Consider the following 20,848-nt stretch of genomic DNA (forward strand, 5'->3'; position numbering starts at 1 on the left):
TAAACTATTTAGAAGAGTTTTTTGGGAAGTTGTGAAAATTTCATCAAAATCCTTCGAAAAATAAAAAAGTTATCCCCATTTAACATGGATCAAGGGAACCGAATTTGTTTCGCATTGACAACCAAACAAGTTAACAAAGTTCTGGTCAAGGTTGATACTACTTACCAATAATATAGGGTCTTGTACCATTTGGGCAGGTCGCAGGTGTACCTATTTTGGGCACTTGCCGCTATAACTAAGTCAATTTCAAACCGATTAATTTGAAATTTTGTATAGAGTTAGGCACGTACAGTATCTAACTCTGTACAGAAATTCAAATCAATCGGTTTGAAGTTGACTTAGTTATAGCGACAAGTGCCCAAAATAGGTACACCTGCCCAAATGGTACAATACCCTATTATATGATAAATATGAGTTCGATATTCTGAAAAGTATCAATCCACCCAAAAGTGTGATGTTTCATCGAGCCTTAAAAGTGACATTTTCAAAAGGACTTATTTTCAAGCTTTTTTCGATGATTTATTAAAAATAATTAATTGCTCTAGAAACCTAATGTTTAGACAGGAAATGCTGGCAAATGCTGGAAATGCTAAGAAAATCTCCCTAGCAGTCATTCTTCATAGAAGATAAGAATCTTCAACTAGCCAGAAATTCTGACATATGTGTTCCTCAAATTGCCAAAAAATCCAAATATGTTCTGCATGAACAGGGACAGTATACCAAGGATATCTTGAAAATCTTCAAGTGCCTCGCTTTGTACATCAGAGTGAATTCACCAAAAATTAATCAAGAATCCACATACATAAGTGACCCGATTTTGGCAGCCCCTTTCCGGAACACATTTTTTTGCTCTCCTCAAAAATCTAAACAGATATTCACATGTTTTATTCCTCCATGATCTGCCTTTCAGCAGTAGTGTGATGATGATCTTAAATAAATTGGTCAAAGTTTGACCGTCAGATAATGAGAGCAAAAAGTTCGTCGCAAAATGGGGCTGACAAAATCGGGTCCGCATTGTATTTGTTTTAGTATGGGTTTTACATAATTGATCAGAGAAGTATAATGCTACCAGAATAAAGAAAATAATAAAATCAGCTGGAACACAAGTAGAAACTGATGTTGTTATGAAGAATGATTAATTGAACAATTGGGTTCCACATTAACATCACAAATTCAATAAACTTGCGCGCACCATCAATACATTCCCCTAGAAAACTATTCACACCTGCAATACACTGTATATCATGCAAGTACCATCTAAAAAGCAAAGTGTAGTTTATTTTTATCAGCCCTGTCAATGAGGTGTCGATTCGAGACATATCGTTTAGTGTGCTACCCACCGTCCCCTTTCCCTGCCCCACACTCATTGAACACAATACCCTTCTCCACGGTAGGCGTATGACACACAGAACGGTTTGTCATCGTCATGTTATTCCTATTATCGATTTTTCACAGTTTTTCCCTTCTCACTCGTGCGCGCTTACGACGACGACGTCACCACCCCGAGACGTATCGCGTGGAGGACGACATTTGCACTTGAAGGTACGAACACCCGACCAGACTGCCGCTTTCCATTATTGTTATCCACACGTTCCATATTGTGCGGCGTGTTGTTGTTAACTTGAACTTCGATACGCTACACCTTTGGTTCTTCCATGTTTTTCATCCATGCTTCTCTTCTTCACTCCCACTTCCGGTGTGCCGCACGCTAAGAAGCTAATAATATACAAGTAACGATGATCCATCCGGAACCCACCTTTTTCGCTTGTTAGAAAACACAAAGCACCACCACAAAGACTGCCCACCAGGACGCAGACACAGGATGATTCAATCCTTTTCGGAGGCTCGTACTCTGCCCACAAAACTTCAAAGTCACTCTTGAACGACCGGATTGTAACGGGTTCAGTAAGGCCACTACGTCGTCTACTCCTCCTCTTCAACAAGCTCTATTAGCACAAATTTCATCACAAACTATTCTTAATTACTCTCTTCACAGGCGCACTAAAACCCCGTTGCACATTAAAGGAACGAAGGGCGTCCGCAGGGAACTTTGCACTGAACCAAAAAAAGAAAACCCTAGATACCGCGCGGAACAACGACGACGACGAGGGGAAACTAACAGTACATTGACTGTACGTACGTACGTAGCTAGGCAGAGGATGGTAAACGTCAAACGCAATCTCACTCCTCGACAACGACGACAACGGCGAATACTCCTCGGTTGGGTGGAAAAACTATACGGTGTTCAACTCTGGTAAACTCTCGCGGACCAACTGAAACCATAGGGAGCTCTAGAACCCGGTTGATGCGGTCGACGCCGTGCCGCTGCCGAGTCAGCGCCGCCCGGTGAGAGAGAGCCCCTGTTTTACCTCTTCTCTCATTCACGGAAAAATCGGCTATCGGTGGAATAATCACGCCGCTGCTGCTGCTTCTGCTGTTGCTGTTGGCGTAACGTTGTTCTTCGCGATCTGGCTCGCTCTCGACTCGACGGTACTTTCAACGTTCTGGCACGGTGGTTCCCAACGTCTCTGGGTGCTGGACGTAATCAGTCAGCACGTTAAGCGAAATAACATTTTCAAATGGTCATGATTTAGGATACCAGCTCAGCGAACTGGCTGGTCCAGGTAAAGCTCATTACAGTATATGTCCTTCCGAAGCGAATAGAGATACTACACCCGTCCTGAATCGAGTGTCAATGTTTCAGAATACTTCCCAGGATCGCGGCGCAACGACTACTGTCGCTCCCACCACACAGAACGATCCATCTTCATCTGCAAAGGGTTTGCTTCAGGGCTCGGACAACAAAGAACTGCTCATTTACTACCAGAATGTTCGGGGCTTGCGCACAAAACTTGACGATTTTTTCCTGGCTGTTGCTGACACGCATTATGATGTTATTGTCTTAACAGAGACGTGGCTCGATGACAAGATTTTTTCTGTCCAACTTTTCGGAAACGGCTATGCTGTGTTTAGGAACGCCCGAAATAGATTGAATAGCAGCAAGTCTCGAGGTGGTGGAGTACTTATTGCTGTTTCTGTTGATCTCAATTGCAGCCTAGATCGCACACCTGTCGATAGTTCTCTCGAGCAGCTGTGGGTCTTACTTAGACTTGCGAAGCAAAAAATTAGCATTGGTGTTATTTACTTGCCTCCTGACTTCAAGAACGATATTACAAGCATCTCCAGACACATCGAATATATTCAGACCATTCAAACTAATCTTGAAGTAGAGGATCATGCTATTCTATTTGGAGACTACAATCAATCTGCCCTTGTTTGGGATCGATCGACTAGGAACCGGCTGTATGTAAACCCCACCGAATCACAGATCTCGAGACAATGCGCCGCACTTCTTGATGGTTTCAGTTTTAATGGATTGAATCAAATCAATGGAATAGTCAATAGAAACGGGAGAACTCTGGATTTAGCACTGATTAGCGACTCATTATTGGACCAATGTGAATTATTGGAAGCTGTTGAACCTCTGATTCACCTAGATGCTGATCATCCTGCTCTTGTCGCAAAAGTTTCAGCTCAGTCTCCATCGGTTTTTGAAGATTCATCAACCGAATGCGATCTTAATTTTCGTAAAACAGATTATATCGGACTAAACGAAGCACTCAGTCAAATTGATTGGGACATTTTGAAATCAACTCACAATGTAGACGATGCAGTAAGTCTTTTTACACAACTGATTACTGGCACATTGCAAGATTATGTTCCAGTCCGCAGACCTACTCCCAAACCCCCTTGGGGTAATTCTCGCTTAAGGAAGCTCAAACGAATTAGGTCACATTTCTTACGGAAGTATTGCAGAACCCGCTGTCCCTATGTCAAGCAACAATTTAATTGTGCGAGCAACAACTACCGGCTTTATAACAAGTTGCTATATCAACAGTACACCTCAAAAACACAGGAAAACCTTCGGCGGAACCCTAAACAATTCTGGACCTTCGCCAATTCTAAACGAAAGGAAAACGGCCTGCCTGTACAAATGTTTCTAGGGAACGAAACTGCTAGCACATCAGCCGCAAAATGCGAGCTGTTTGCAGTGCATTTTAAGCGTGCATTCAACAGTTCAGTTGCATCAAACGTTGAAGTTGAGGATGGTTGCCGCGATGTACCTTACAACATATGCGAACTAAGTAATACTCGAATCGACCATCAGCAGGTAGAGAGCGCCATCACTAAATTAAAGTATTCGACTGCCGCCGGTTCCGACGGAATCCCATCATGTATCCTGAAGAGATGTGCCAGCAACCGTCCTTTGGCAATGTTGTTCAACGAATCTTTACAACAGCGGCCATTTCCATCTGATTGGAAAAAATTCAGTAATGTTCCCAGGCGACAAACAGAACGTAGAAAATTATCGAGGAATAACATCATTATGCGCTTGCTCCAAGATCTTCGAAATCATCATCTACGAGCTACTGTTCGCGTGCTGCAAACACTATATCTCTGCTGATCAACATGGGTTTTATCCTAAACGATCAGTGTCCACAAACCTTTTGCAATTTACCTCCTTCTGTATACGAAAAATTGATGCAGGATCTCAAATTGATGCCATATACACTGACCTCAAATCAGCGGTTGACCGTGTAGATCACAATATATTACTGAGTAAGCTGCACAAGCTGGGAGTTTCCTCTAATCTCATCGAGTGGTTCAAGTCATACCTGACTAACCGTAAACCGAGCGTTAGATTTGGTAATGAATCGTCGGAACTTTTCTCCAATACGTCTGGCGTTCCCCAAGGAAGCAACTTAGGTCCATTGCTGTTTTCAATCTTTATCAACGAACTGTCAAGACTACTACCACCTGGTTATCGTTTATTCTATGCGGATGACGTGAAACTATTCATCGTAGTCAATAGCATAAAAGACTGCCTTCTTCTTCAAGAATGGTTGGACATATTCGTAGAATGGTGCTCCAAAAATAAGCTGACACTTAGTTTTGCAAAATGCAGCGTCATCACATTTCACCGAAAGTTAAGGCCTATTGTTTTTAACTACACCATCTCCAATCAGTAACTGGAGCGTGTTGATCATATTCGTGACTTAGGTGTCATCCTCGATCCAGCTTTTTCTTATCGACTACACTATGAGAACATAATTTCCAAGGCCAAAAGACAGCTGGGATTCCTCTTCAAACTAACCAGCGAATTTCATGACCCTCTGTGTCTTCGGGCATTGTATTGTGCACTAATTCGCTCTATACTGGAGTCGTGCTCTGTCGTATGGTGTCCATACCAAGCGAACTAGATTTCGAGAATGGAAGCTGTTCAAACAAAGTTTGTCAGGGTGGCTCTACGGACTCTTCCCTGGCGTGACCCACAGAACCTGCCGTCGTACGAAGATCGTTGCAGACTACTAGGACTACATACGCTAAGTGAAAGAAGATTCATTAATCAAGCAGTCTTCATTGGTAAAATTCTACGCGGAGACATAGACTCAGCTGAATTATTGGAACGCCTTAACCTTTACGCTCCGGAGAGAATCATTCGTCAACGTAGTTTTCTACAGCTTGAGCCACGCCATACAGAATACGGCATTCATGAACCAATCCGCTTCGCATCTGCTAGTTTCTACGAAGTTTTCCAATTATTCGATTTCAACTGCTCCAGTACTACTTTCCAACGGCGTTTGCAAGTTAGAAACTCATTTCCGATGGGAAACAGGTGAGATTCTGTCCAATGATTTTTATGTTTGTTGACGGTGTTACATGTTTTTTTTTCTCGATTGTTGTTGCTGTCACCCCTGAGCCTCCTGCATATGGATGTATCCCGAGAACACCTGCAGTACACTAGATTTAAGTTTTATATGTTGACCTACGGTAATGTTATTTGAAAAGAAATGAGGTTTTTACGCCTATTTGAGAGACATATGTTGCTGGTCTACTCAAACAGGCTTTTCCTCATCTTAAAGCTTCATTAAGCATAGCAGATGAAGCTAGTTAAAGAAAAATAAAGAAAAAATAAATAAAGAAATATCATCCGCGAAGCATTACAATTAACCGGATTTTGTCAAAATTGCACCAAAGCGGTGACATTCAGCTTCACCCCTAACCACGACATTGAAAATTATCACGTCAGATGATCATCATGCAATTCATAGTTGATATTTCGTGATTGACTATTACGAAAAGTAATGGAGCATTACAAATGCATATTAACATATAACATCTTGTAGTGGAACCTTATAAATGCGTAATAAATTATGACATCACACTTGGACAAATACAACACAGAACAGATATTTTGCCCTATTACCCTATTGGACAACAATTTCCAATGACGGGATGACGAGGTTTCATCAATGTTGTTGGTCCATCAGTCAATCCTGTAATCGTATTTTCTCTGGCAGGTTGCCTTTTGTTCGCAACATTAGTTGCTTTCACAGCTTGAGTTTTGTCTAGGAATTTCTAATCCTAAGGGGCATCCCGATTCGGGTTTCATCACTAGAGTTCTATAACTTGAAGTCTGTGCCAGGGAAAGGTTTACATCTCTAGTACTTAATCACGGCACGAAATGGCCTGAATATTGGCAATCGAAATAGGATTGCGGGCCTCTATTCTGCCAGAGCCCAATAAATGTGCATTAAATCTAGGGAAATATTTACAAGTTAAAAAATCACATTTAACACAAAAATAAAACTTGTAATATGACCAGACGGGTTTGAGGGCCTAGTGGCTACCGCTTCTGATTCGTGCAGAAAATGCGTAAATTCGACCGTGCTGACAGGGCGAGGGCCGGTGGTTATAGCGGATGACTTCAACTCCTGAGCTGTGAAATGGGTAAGCCGTTTTACGAACCAGCGGCGTCAGAGGCACACTAGAAGTCAATCTGGTTGATGTCGGTAAGTACCTTTAGTCGGAACGGAGCCTAACAAGTTGTTCGAACTGGAGGGTAGACGATATGGCTACACTCATAACGATCACCTGGCGGTTCACTATAGTATCTACTACAACAACAGCAGGCAGCGGGTAGACAAAGAGGCAGCTAAGCCAAGGTCAAGCCCTCTTAGGTGAAAGACATCATACTTCAACGACGAACTATTAAGAGAGGCGCTCCGCCGGGAGCGGAACTTTCTCGATTTAAGCGGCGATGAGCTGGTAGCGGTCGGTGCTCTCACGTGCGTGTGACGCGACCACGCCTATGTAGGCAAGCAAACCCAAGAAATAAGAGACCACCGGCTTCTTGATGAACTCAAGCGATTGCGGACCTGCGCCACGCCTGCTTACGGACCAGGCGGCGTATGCAGCAAGCACGAACTGAGGAAGAACGAAACGAACGGCGGATGGTGTTCGCCGCTGCCAAAGTCACGACGCTGTAGAATGAGATAAGCGCAAGCAAAAACTTTGAAAGTTTCTGCCAGAGTGCCAATGCGAATCCTTGGGGTGATGCCTACAGAATCGCCAATATAAGACATGTAATGGCTCCTACAGAGCAGTCTCCAGATATGTTGGAGGGGAAGATCCCCGTTATGATCCTAGTATTCGGCTTCCTTTTGAAGGACAGCTGGGGACTGGGGCTGGCGATGAGGAGAGGATTATCGATGAGGAACTTGCCGGGATAGCAAAGTTCTTTAGCGCAGGTAAGGCCCTAGGTCGAGACGGAGTTTCGAACTTCGCCTTAAAAGTAGCTATTGCAGGTTTTTCAAGTCTGCTATGTAGAAATGCCTGGACGAGGGAGTTTTTCCAAGAGATTTTTAAGCGGCATAGCCTGGTTCTATTGCCAAAAGCGGGGGAAACCACCCGGTGACCCGTCGGCATAAAGACCAATATGCTTGATTCACACGCACATGGCGGGAAAGGTGCTAGAGCGGATCATCCTTAACAAACTGTTGAGGAACACCGAGGGTGTTTTTTAATAGAAGGAGAAAATCTGCTGATCAGATACCCAAAAGGTGGTTCCTCGGGTTATGTGGGGATCGACCCACTAAAACTCATTCTCCCTCTTCCTTACCTTCGCGGTGCGCCCTTTAGGGATAACTTCGAGAAGGGGAGGGGGCGTACATGAGTACACCTCTATTGGTAAGCGTTCCACCAGCTAATGCCTTAAGTTGTCCCCTCTCCCCTGAAAGCTTGGGTCCTGAATAGTACTGTAGACTATCTGTTGAACTCAAATTTCCGGATTGAAAGGGAGGCAACTCAACTTGCTGTTGGTCGGCCCGCCATTTTCTCTGTAGTTCACGTACGATTCGGGAGACCGTGGAAGTAACGGAATACCACTTGTCCACATCCTTTTAACAATGTTGTCCGGAATGATATCTCTACCGCATATCTCCTGCATACTCGACCAAGTACTCGACTTTTGCTCCACGAAGCGTGGAGTACTCTCGAGTCGCTGACCACCGTAGTATAGAGACCGCTACTGTCGCGAGCAGCTTACGCTTACTCGAGACTATTGCCGAGGTATTTGACATTATCTTTGACAATGTCATTATCGCCATGACCTTTGTAGGCATATTCTACGTAGTTTCCGAATTTCTTCAGTGATCGCTTACAGTTGATAGTGCACGCGCCTATGGTGACCACTGCCTGTTGTTCAGACTTGCGGTTGTTTACCACCACCACCTCCGTTTTGTGGTGCGCGAGTGTCAACTGTCTCGACCTCATCCAGTCCTCCACTATGCTTACTCTATCGTATCGCCATATACCACGAGGGTAATATCATCGGCAAAGCCGAACAGCTTTACGCCCGGTGGAAGTTTGAGCCTTAACATGCCATCATACGCCGCGTTCCATAGTACCGGGCCCACGATCGACCCCTGAGTACCCCCGCGGTTATTGTAGCTTACCCAAGTAACCATGACGCTGTATATAGAGCATTAATTTCGCTTTATAGTGTATTATATGACATCCGATATAAAGTTGTTTTGTCATAGAGGCACCATTAAAGTACGTTTAAAGTCGAAAGTGGCGCTACTATTGTTGATTTAAAGCAAGCTTTACTGTGGTGGTTGCTAAAGCATATAAAATGCTTGTACCTTATAGCTAATGCAATCAAATCGTATGGAATGCATACTTAATGCATCATGTCAAAAAAGAAAAAAAATATGTTTTTCATTTTTCTATCTATTTTTATCTTCCGATACTCTCACTTTGATGTTTTTTTATTGTATTTCGGGAATTGAACCTAGACTGCTGAAACTAAACCACGATGAAACTCGGACGCGCTAACGCTGTGTGCTACGATACCATGTATTTTGCACCTGGAAAAATGTGCAACATAAAGTAAAGTATACTTAGCTCGTGCATTATTGAGTTGTGTTTTCAGCAACTCTAAAAATGTGCTGGGGTCTGAATGCCATCAGTTATGTTACTCTCGAATATAAATTCGTCTGTGTTGATTCTGTTTTTTTTTGTTTTCATACGTGCTCACTTCTATCTAAAATACAATAAATAAGAGACAATACAGACAGCGCTTTAATCTTTCCTTTTATGAAATCGGGGCGTTATGTTAAATAAGGAAACCTGTTCCCCACATAATTTTTGTTCCCTCAGCATCTGATTATTTTCATGTTCCAACCAGAAACCCATAAAACCATACATAATATAAATTTTCAAACAGCAACATCTGAGCATGATAATCTAAGTGCTTCGCAGCAATCCATGAAAATTTTGGTTTGTTTTTCTTTTGTTTTGAATGGTTCTGTTTCTAAAAGTGTTTTACAATTTTGCAGTTTTTTTTCGAACTGAGCGATATTTTTCTGTTTACAACGATGGAAACTTTAGTAAAGGCATATATGAAGTAATAAATGCTTGCATTATTGATTGCTATAAAGCTTTTAACATGGTAATGTAATGAAGCATTTATCAACGGCTCTATAGAACTATACAGAACTGTCAAAATCTCGTAATGCTTCAATGTTTTCATAATGTAGATTAAACGCTTCATTACTTGACAGATGTAAAATAAAAGTTATGTTGCATTAGCCAAACTATAATACGATTGAATTAATGTTATGATATAATGCTTGTGGTTACTTGGGTATCTTGCCTTCCTCGGTGTTATATATTAGCACTTTATTCAGGAAGTAGCTCTCCAGTATCCGGCATAGACTAACCGGGAATCCAAGGTGGTGTATGGCGCACTCGATGGCGGCTTAAGTGACACGGTTGAACGCATTCTTTACGTCCAGCGTGACGACCGCACAATAGCGGATTCCTTTTTGCTTCTTGTGGAGCGCTATTTCGGCCGTATTGGTTGCAGCCCTATAGTATCCACCGTTGACAGACCCTTCCGGAAGCCTAACTGGTTATCCGAGAGAGAGAGAGTCCTCGGCCAGAGTCATCGGGTTTCTCGGTATAGACCATCAGCCTCGACAGAATGATCGGTTCCAACAGTTTTCCGGCAGTGTCCAGAAGTCAGATAGGTCTGCATGCCGACGGGTCACCAGGTTGCTTCCCGGGTTTGGGGTGTAGAACCAATATTTGCCTTTTCCACCTCTCCGGAATTTTGCCTCTGTTTAGGCACATTTGCATAGCCATTCTGAACATGTGAGGGCTAGCCTCGATGGCCGTCTTGATGGCTACTGTCGGGAACCCGGAGCCTTGTTCAACTTAAACGATTTCGCTATTGCGATCAGTTCGTCATTCCTGACCGGGCGATCTCGCTATGGCCAGTTCAACTATAGGGGACGGGGGCCCATGGTCTTGTATCGTGGTGCGGGAACATCGTTTCCACGATCTTTTGCAGCATCTCAGGGGAGCGTTCTGATGGTACTGAGGCGCCCTTCGTTTTAGCCATGACTACTCTGTAGGCATCACCCCAAAAGTACACAGTGGTTCAGGTTTAGCTGTATAACCTGCATTATCGTCGGTTAGATCAACCTCCTCACATGCCTGGACATTTAGGCCCGCCCGTCGTGTGACCCTTGTTCGCCGTGCAAATCAGACATTTTGGTGCCGAGTTGCACTCCCTAGCTTTGTGGCCTTCCCCTCCACACTTCTTGCCGAATTTGCTCCTGACGGGGCCTTGACACACCCACGACTTATGTCCTTGCTTGAAGCATTTGAAACACGCCTCTGGCGGCGCGTACATGTGGAGCGAGAACACTGACCAGCCTAGTTTGATTTTGCCGACTGCAGTCGCCTTGTTCATCTCCCCTACGGGGAGCTTTTTTTTTTTCTTGTAAACCATAGGGGGGAAAATCTGCTCAACAGATACCCTAACAAGAAGGTTAGGGTAGTGTGGGGTTAAGGTCGTCTTCTACAACACTAGTAATAGCCAGGACTACTCTCTCCTCGACCTATGGTCGCCAAACCCTACGTCTCTCCGGAACCACCAAGAAGGTATTGCTTCAGAGAGGGGCTAGTGCTCATCGCACCCTCAAGGTTAGCTGCGTAGCCTAGCAGCAACAAACATCGATGACTCGCTCTGTAGAGTCCATCACGGTAACATGCTGGCGCTTAGTCAGTTTCCCGAGTGGTCCTCGCTACTCCCTTTGTCCTCGGAAGGCGGGCAGGGTCAACCCCACCCGCGCCCACCTGCTTGGCAGACATCAGCAACTGATGCCCACGTGCAACCCGATCTGACCTGCCCGTAAGGAAGGGTATCACTACCCTTCAGGCCCTATCAGATGCACCCGAAGGTTGCAGACAGCAGGGTCTCACCTACCCGACCCTTGCCGGGGACCCCTTTCCAACCGCGGGCTCGGATTAATCGCTATAAGGGTCGATCTCGACCGCAGGGCACCGATACGACCTACGAAGCCGACTTCGAACCCCTGGACCACCTCTTGTACTGCATCTGGACTACTGGTATCCACGCATCCACAACTTTGATCGAGTGGTCGGTAGTCAACTTCACCTCCTCGATTGTTTCACCGTAGACTTCGAGCGTAATGTCGCCAGCAAATCCGACAATCTCCACTCCCACTGGGTACTCTAACCTCAACACCTCGTCGTACATGACATTCCATAACACCGGACTCAGGATGGAACCTTGCGGGACTCATGAGGTTATGTGAAAGCACTTCCGACCCATCTCCGTGTCGTAAACTAGTACACAACTCTGAAAGTAGCTTTCGAGAATCTTGTACAGGTACTCCGGTATCCCCAGACGCAAGAGCGCATCGGCAATAGCAGACCAGCTGGCGCTATTAAACGCATTTCTTACATCCAGAGTCACTACCGCGCAGAAGCGAATTCCCCTCCTCATAGGCTCGAGTGCTTTCTCGGCGGTTTTTGTAACCGACAAGATAGCGTCTACGGTGGACCTCCCCTTCCGGAAGCCGTACTGGTTGCTCGAAAGACCATTTTCGCCCTCGGTGGAGCTTGATCGTGGCGATCTGCGTGCCTGCCCTTTCGCAGGCGGATCGATGCACTTGGTACAACTACCTCGCATTGCTGTTAATTTCGGCTGCGAGCTCCTCTGCGTCGGTGATCTTGTCCAGGTTTTTACACTGGAGAGTCACCTCCACGGGGGCTCATATAGCCGAGGCGGTAAACGCACGGGTATTCAGCATGACCATGCTGAGGGTGACGGGTTCGATTCCCGGTCGGTCCAGGATCTTTTCGTAAAGGAAATTTCCTTGACTTCCTTGGGCATAGAGTATCTTCGTGCCTGCCACACGATATACACATGCAAAATGGTCATTGGCAGAGGAAGCTCTCAGTTAAAAACTGTGGAAGTGCTCATTGAACACTAAGCTGAGAAGCAGGCTTTGTCCCAGTGAGGACGTTACGCCAAGAAGAGGAGAGGAGAGGAGGAGTCACCTCCACCATTAGGGCTTTCACCTGCACTTTTTCGCCCAGTATCTCCTGAGCTAGTGCCCTGTAGGAGGTGCCTTTTTGTCTACCTCAGTTTTGAAGACCAGCGCGTCGTTCCGCTCGCAAGTTTATCTTTTATCAACTTATTTATCTTTCCAACCGTAATCCAAGCGTTCTCAAAATATCGCTTTGCTTAGCTTGCTCGATATCGTTGACAACCACTGTTCATACCTTTATATCGGAGAGAGGCAGAGTCAGAATAAAATTTATATCACGCGGTGCAGAAAGTCGAAACAAAAGGAAATGAGAGCAATAATAACATACTCTGCTGCATACTATACCAATACCTAAATCGCGGAGAGTTTCTCTCTTGGCGTTCAGCCAACAACAGCGAAAAGGGCTTTATAGTGAGCAGGGGCCTACATCGTCGAAACCAAAACATGACGCTGAAAGCGAGCGCCCATCAGCATCGGACGGACGCCGACGACGGGAACATTTAAAACAACATGCATGCGCTTCGCTTCAGCCGCCCTTCTTGTCACTTTCTTCGACGCAACGACGGGAGGCGGCTCATTTTCACACCGACTGGGATTCAGTTGAAATTTTCAAATTGTCTAAAATGTATGTTTGCTTAATATTTTTATGGGTAATGACCTATTTCAGTAAAATGTGCATAGAATACATTAACATTACACAGATTTGCCGGTTGTTACACTCATTAATTGAGTTATAACAGAGAAATTCATTCGATGTCGAACGAGCGTACGTGAGCTTGTGAGTGCGAAACAAAGTGGCGTCTGCGACGACGCAGCGCCGTCGGTTCATCGGTGACGATGACAGTCGGGCTGAGCGACGACGACGGCGCCTTGTTTCCATTGACGATTGAAATCATTGTTTACAAACTTCGCCTGAAAATTTCAATTGAAATTGAAAATGTAGGGCCCTGATAGTGAGCAACCCTGCTCCACGTAGGGCAAAATCAGAGCAAGCGAAATCAACCAACACGACCACATACTGAAATGGAACGAAGATTGATCGCACGAGTGGCAGGCAAACGCATCTTCCTCTGTGCTCACGTTTCCTGTAGAGGTATTGGAGGAGAGCAGTGCACGATTTAATTAAATGTGGTTCCCTACTGATGTGGGATACTCTATCAATTCGATTGAAATTTATATCTTTCCTATAAAAAATCCTTTAAATTTTAATAGAACTTTAAATGCTGCACAAATTTGAAATACTGGCTGATTGCTAATCAAATTTGGTTTAACAAAATGACAAAATTTTCGCTTTTTACAGCATTTCGTTCGCCAGAGTCCGACCTGTATAGGGTTAATTTTTTTTACGAGGTAAGCCGACGTATCTTTTATACGATAAATTGTAAAGACAGAAATGTAAGGAAAGCCACGGTGTTGAACACTTCTGTAATATTTTCTTTTTCTGACAGCAAAGTAGCAATACGTTTCTGTCAAATGATATAAGTAAACCCACATGATCATTTTGAGTTCCCGTTTCTTCACATTTGGAACCTCGGACCATGGTCCAACGAGTACGGTCTAATCGCTAGATATACCTTAGGTATATTCAATCGTAAGTAGGAAAGCGAGAAGAAACTAACTGTACGGCGATGGGAAGCCAACACCGGGAAAGAACGTCGTACATTGACGTAAAACCCTAAAAGAGAGCACTTCATTGAATCGCTCAATGCTCACCACTTACTACCACAGTCAGTCAGTCAGACGGTTGTTAATACAAACTTTAAACAATCAGAATGATGGATTTGTTGATGGTTGTAGACAGCGAACTTGCTGCTGCCACTACTAGAATAATCGTGGTCTGGCTACCGACCACACTCCACTGTGTGACGATCAACGACGATAATTCCTGTAAAATTCTCAGGGGGTGGGAAACTCGGCACAAAGTGCCCGGCACACTTTCGGCACACTCGCCGGCACATTTATGAAGCTGGCTGTCATCAAACTGGCAACGCTTTTTTAATTATTATTTTTTCTGGAGGAGAAAGAAAATGAAGAAGAAAGTAACGAAAACAACTTTTCTCAATACTTTAGAAAAACAAATGCAACTGGCTCGGCAACTGTTATCTGGTATCGAATGTTTTTGAAGCTCGAAAGCTGCAATTTCCTTTCTAGCTATGTCTAAAAGGAGGCGTAACAATAATAAGGACCAAAAGCGCTGGATTTCTAGCTGCATCATCAAGATCAAGTCTTCCTGATTCTACTAAAACAAGCGCAGCCAGTGGGGGTTTCCTACGGTATACGGAACTGATAGGGGTACTGATGTTTATTGGGCGGCAGGTTCGGCGGAGTAATTTATTTTGCCAAAAACATGTTTTAAAATACCAGCAAGATCCAAGATCGCAGCATAATCAGGAGATTGCGTTTCAATCGGTTTTTGCAGGGGTTTTTGATAACAATAAATTTCAATAAAGTTGCAAGAATCAGGATCAAAACAAAACAAGCGAAAGGTTGCCAGATACTCAAAAAGAAGTAAATCAACTGACAGCATGACTGCCAGCACCAGGGCCAGCACGCTGGCACACTTCGGCACGTTCGGCACATCACCGGCACATTTGGCACAAAATGAAGTGTGCCGAGTTTCTCACCCCCTGAAAATTCTCATTCTCCCTGTTCCTAACAATTTCCAGCACTGCCGCACGCTATGTCTGAACCAGCAGATTATAAAAATTGAATGTACATCGGGTTTCTTTCCATAAAACATCAGTATTCAAGCTATATTTTCATTTGCAGAAGGTTTCAAAATATTCTATCGGTGAAAATTTTTCCATACATTTTGTATGGGAGAGAAATTGAGCGAAAATGAGGATTTCAAGCAAATTTGTAACGGTCAAAAAGGTGAAAAAATCAAAATTTCCCCGATAGAATATTTTGAAACCTTCTGCAAATGAAAATGTAGCTTGAATACTGATGTTTTATGGAAAGAAACCCGATGTACATTCAATTTTTATAATCTGCTGGTTCAGACATAGCGTGTGCCGTAGAGATTACTACGAGCCGAGTCTGGCCTGAATCCGAATTGGTGGTGTGTCTGTATAGGGTTTCCGTTCCTGAAGCCGGGTGGTATTCATTCATTGATTCTACGAACGTTTTGCCGGTCGTTGTTTGTGAGCGATTAATACCCAGTAGTGTGAGTCGATGGCTTACTCCGCGAGAGACTCTGTTTAGTTGTACGATGGGTTGTAGAGAGGTTGATGAAACGTGAGAAATGTGTCTAATTAGACCGATGTAACGTTGCATCCTACGTTTTTGTATATAAACAAAGTCGTTTTGGGGGAAAACTCAAAGAAGGGAGCACGAAAGCATGGTTGTATCTTAAATTAGGGTACAAACTAAGATCGGTTTCACTCATAAATGTGACAGTGATTCTTTGTTGTTATTAATACAGTAGCACTAACTGAAAACATCGTCTTCACCAGAGCACATGCTCCACTTGAAATGACGTAGTGGGATGGCTGTAAATTACTATTCTTCTTGAAAGTAATATTCGCAGCTCGTATATACTCGACAATCGTATTATATATGGTACAGAGTAGAATAGAAGTACACAGAGCAACAAACTCGATTGTTTTCTTCCTATGCCAAACCATAAGTTTCCGAGACCGCGAGAGCATTATCCCATTATAGCTCATTATGAACGATCTTGAGCTTCTGGTTTTGCTTTCCGTTTTTCAGTCATTCTAAATCAGCTTGGATTATATCACAAATGATCCGACCGGATCATTGATAAACTGTTTTTTTTTAAATAAATTATCTGAATAGAGAAATTCAGTTAAAATTGGTTGAACTTATGATAAACCTTTTCAGTGTTTTATTCTCAAGTAATTAAAAAGACTGATTGCTATCATTCTATGATGTTCTTACAACATTTCACATGGTATGTGGTAAAATGTATTCCACGTGTTGATTTTGCACATTCTCGATTGTAAAGTCACTTTTCCAGTTTTGTTTACTTCAAAAAGTTTGTAACAATTTGTTAAGGTTAATAATTGATAACTGATTAGAAATACTTTAGTCAGTTTTTTTTTACAATATCTGCAATTATGATCGATTTAAGTTGATGAACAATTTCATCATAATAGGGCACACTCGGTGAAGTACTAGCACAGACAAACAGACGTTTCACTCTACTCACGTTTCCTTGTTAACGAACTACAGTATATGCGGCAGGAAAAATGCGAAAGGGTATTTTCAACATCAAACTTCATGTTCGTCCATTTGACGTCAACCAATCTATGTTTCAATATTCCATGAGCTCTAACAGGTTAATTTTATAAAAAAAATAATTTAAAATGTCTACAAGACTGCGCCTGAAGCTGAAGACAATCAAAATTTTCAAACCACTGAAAAGTACACAGGTCGCCAAATTTCATATCTGATAAAACTTTTTTTTTTAATTTTCTCTACAATATCATCATATATATATATATATATATATATATATATATATATATATATATATATATATGTGTTTATTTCATCTGGTATGTGAAACTACATGGCTCTGGATTAGTATGGCCTGGTTTTTCATCGAGTTGAAGCTATTTTTTACTATTTTGGGCGCGCAGTTTATTGATACAAACTTTATAGGCTTACATTATCACATGTTAAAAATCAAATATGTTCATTTTTATTTTGCACAGGTAGAATATAAACGATGACTGATACACTGGCATGAAAAAATAGTCATATATATCCCATATACAGCGTGTGATAGGGCCTTGAAATTTTCGCATTTTTTTCCTGCCGCATCCTGTATTCAAAAAATCAGTAGTTCGCAAATATCTCGCTCATGGCGCTCGCATCGCTTTTGCTCCTGTTTGACGTTTGCTCACTACTGCCATCTATTCAGTAGGTTTGCGAAACACAACGTATACAGCAATGGACGATTATGCTTTTGCGAGATGATTTTAATCGCATTTTGACCAAGTGATACGTCTGTGTGTCTGTGGTACTAGATTTGTGGTAATATGCTTATTTTTCATATGGTGAGAAGGTGAATTCTCCGTTTCTGCAAAGAAATTATTATTATGATTCCTTGTCTAATTTGATGCTGCTTGAGCAAAAATTGGAAAACTGTGCTGTTGAAGAAACAAGAAATGGGGAAATCAACAATACAGTTTTCCAATGTTTTGTTCAAACAGCATCAAGTTAGACAAGGAATCAGCTTTTTGCATGATTCCCTAGCAGAAACGAAGAATTTACCTTTTCATCATACAAACATTCAGCTCATTACAACAAATCTAGTACTTCACCGATCGTGCCCTATTGCAGATTGTAACTACATTTTTACCAAAGAATATGCCCTTTTTCGATTATGGATGGAATGACGTACACAAAAATATAAGAACCAAAGTATGCAAAGTAATAATTATTTTCTTCTCGCAAATCTATGATCTTTTAAAACACTGATGAATCCACCTAGTAACGGGACTTGCAGGGTTGTGTTTTTTTTCCTCCTCGCTGCAGGGGAAATTAAGACACTGCGTCCAATAAGCTGAACTTTTGTGACATGTCCCGTTTTGATATTCGCATCTTGTTAGCTAGATTTCCATGTGTCAAGTAATCAGTTTCTGCCTGGACATATCGTCTCCCAGTCAGGTGCAATGGTATTTCAGGCCAAACAAAGGTCCAATCTGCAGAAGAGAGGCTCTCTTTGGTTTCCCTCTCTTTCGTTAATATCTCAGCTGTTAATTTGTATTTTGATTGCCTCCTTGCATTGAACGATGGTCAAAACAATCGTCTTTTGATTTGTACTACAAAAATAGTTTATAAGTGTACCATTACATTGCAATAATTGAAAGAGAAAGAAAACAAAGAGAGCCTCTCAAATGCAGATAGGACCTATTGAAATGTTTGGCCTGATTTATAAACCCCAAGACCTTCCCAGGTTCTGCAGACCAGATCTCACAGGATTGCAAACAAACTATATTTAGAAATCTTTGCCTGCACGTGTTCATTTCATTTAATTTATTTAGTTAACGTCAAATTCATGATAATACTGAATCAACAATTTGCCGCCATAATACTCGATTTGTAGCTGCAGTTCTCCAACGTCGCTCACGTGCAACACTCGTCAGATCACGCTCCACCTGATCTGCCCATCGTGCTCTCTGCGCTCCAGGCCTTCTTGTACCATCCGGATGGTTATCAAACACCAACTTTGCAGGGTTATTGTCCGGCATTCTTGCAACATGCCCTGCCCACCGTATCCTTCCGGCTTTGGCCACTTTCTGGGTTCGCCGTAAAGTGCAGCGAGCTCGTGGTTCATCCTTCTCCGCCACATACCGTTCTCCTGCACGCCGCCGAAGATCGTCCTTAGCACCTGTCGCTCGAAAACTCCGAGTGCTTGCAGGTCCTCCTCGAGCATCGTCCATGTCTCGTGTCCGTAGAGAACCACCGGTCTTATTAACGTCTTGTACATGGTACATTTGGTGCGGGGGTGAATATTTTTTTACCGCAGTTTCTTCTGTAGCCCGTAGTAGGCACGACTTCCACTGATGATGCGCCTTCGTATTTCATGGCTCACGTTATTGACAGCCGTTAGCAAGGAACCGAGGTAGACGAATTCTTCTACCACCTGGAAAGTATCCCCGTCTATTGTAACATTGCTGCCAAGGCTTGTCCTGTCTCGCTCAGTCCCACCTACCAGCATGTACTTTGTCTTAGCCGCATTCACCACCAGTCCGGCCTTTGCTGCTTCAAGTTTCAGTCTGTTCTGTCACCGTTCCAAATGTTCTAGCATGCATGTCATCCGCAAAACAGACAAATTGGCTGGATTTCGTGAAGATCGTACCCCGGCTCGTCGCATAACACCTTCCAGGGCGATGTTGAATAGTAGGTAGGAAAGTCCATCACCTTGTCGTAGTTCCCGTCGAGATTCGAATGAACTGGATAGTTCAGCCGAAATCCTTACGCTGTTCTGCACACCGTCCATCGTTATCAGTCTAGTCAGCTTCCCGGGAAAGCTGTTCTCGTCCATAATTTTCCATAGCTCTGTGCGGTACGTCGCTTTGAAGTCGATGAACAGGTGATGCGTTGGGACCTGGTATTCACGGCATTTCTGGAGGATTTGCCGTACGGTGAAGATCTGGTCCGTTGTCGACCGGCCGTCGATGAAACCGGTAACTTCCCACGAACTCATTTACTTTAGGTGAAAGACGACGGAAGATGATCTGGGATAGCACTTTGTAGGCGGCATTCAAAACGGTGATCGCTCGAAAGTTCTCACACATTAACTTGTCGCCTTTCTTGTGGATGGGACAGATTATCCCTTCCTTCCACTCCTCCGGTAGCTGTTCGGTTTCCCAGATCTTGACTACTAACTGGTGCAGACAGGTGGCCAACTTTTCCGGGCCCATCTTGATGAGTTCCGCTGCGATACCGTCCTTACCAGCCGCTTTGTTGTTTTTGAGCTGGTGGATGGCATCCTTAACTTCCCTCAGCGTGGGAGTTGGTTCGTTCCCGTCCTCTGCTGCACCAACATAGTCATTTCCTCCGCTGCCTTGGTCCTCCGTGCCTACATTCTCTTCGTCATTCAGGTGCTCGTCGAAGTGCTTTCGATCAACTCACGTTTGTCCGTCAGGAGGCTCCCTTCCTTATCCCTGCATATTTCGGCTTGCGGCACGTAGCCTTTGCGGGATGCGTTGAGCTTCTGGTAGAACTTGCGTGTTTCCTGTGAACGGCACAGCAGTTCCATTTCCTCGCACTCCGCTTCTTCCAGGCGGCGCTTTTTCTCCCGGAAGAGACGGGTCTGCTGCTTCCGCTTCTGTCTGTATCGCTCCACATTCTGTCGGGTTCCATGCTGCAGCATTACCGCCCGCGCTGCATCCTTCTCCTCCAGAACCGCTCTGCACTCCTCGTCGAACCAATCGTTTCGTCGACTCCGTTCTACGTACCTGATAGTGCTCTCGGCTGCGTTGTTGATGGCTGCTTTCACTGTACTCCAGCAGTCCTCTAGAGGGTCCACATCGAGCACACCCTCGTCCGGCAACGCTGCCTCGAGATTCTGCGCGTATGCGGTGGCGACATCCGGTTGCTTCAGTCGCTCTGGATCGTACCGGGGCGGCCGCCGGTACTGTACATTGTTAATAACGGAGAGT

General features: G+C 43.8%; 1 protein-coding gene across 6 annotated transcripts in view; it reads right to left on the reverse strand.

Moving 5' to 3' along the window:
- The window catches only part of LOC109422269 (dystonin), a 707,557-nt gene that overhangs the window by 684,225 nt on the left and 2,484 nt on the right, over window positions 1–20,848 (reverse strand). For 5 of the 6 annotated variants that reach the window (XM_062860156.1, XM_062860154.1, XM_062860153.1 and 2 more), the window contains exon 1: window positions 1,757–2,289. The exons of the other annotated variant lie outside the window; for it this stretch is intronic. The gene's annotated coding sequence lies outside the window, so the exon portion shown is untranslated. Of the gene's footprint in view, window positions 1–1,756; window positions 2,290–20,848 lie in introns of those variants that run through there. 6 annotated transcript variants of the gene reach the window in all.

Source organism: Aedes albopictus, chromosome 3 (assembly GCF_035046485.1).
Source record: "Aedes albopictus strain Foshan chromosome 3, AalbF5, whole genome shotgun sequence".
NCBI classification, from domain to species: Eukaryota; Metazoa; Arthropoda; class Insecta; order Diptera; family Culicidae; genus Aedes; species Aedes albopictus.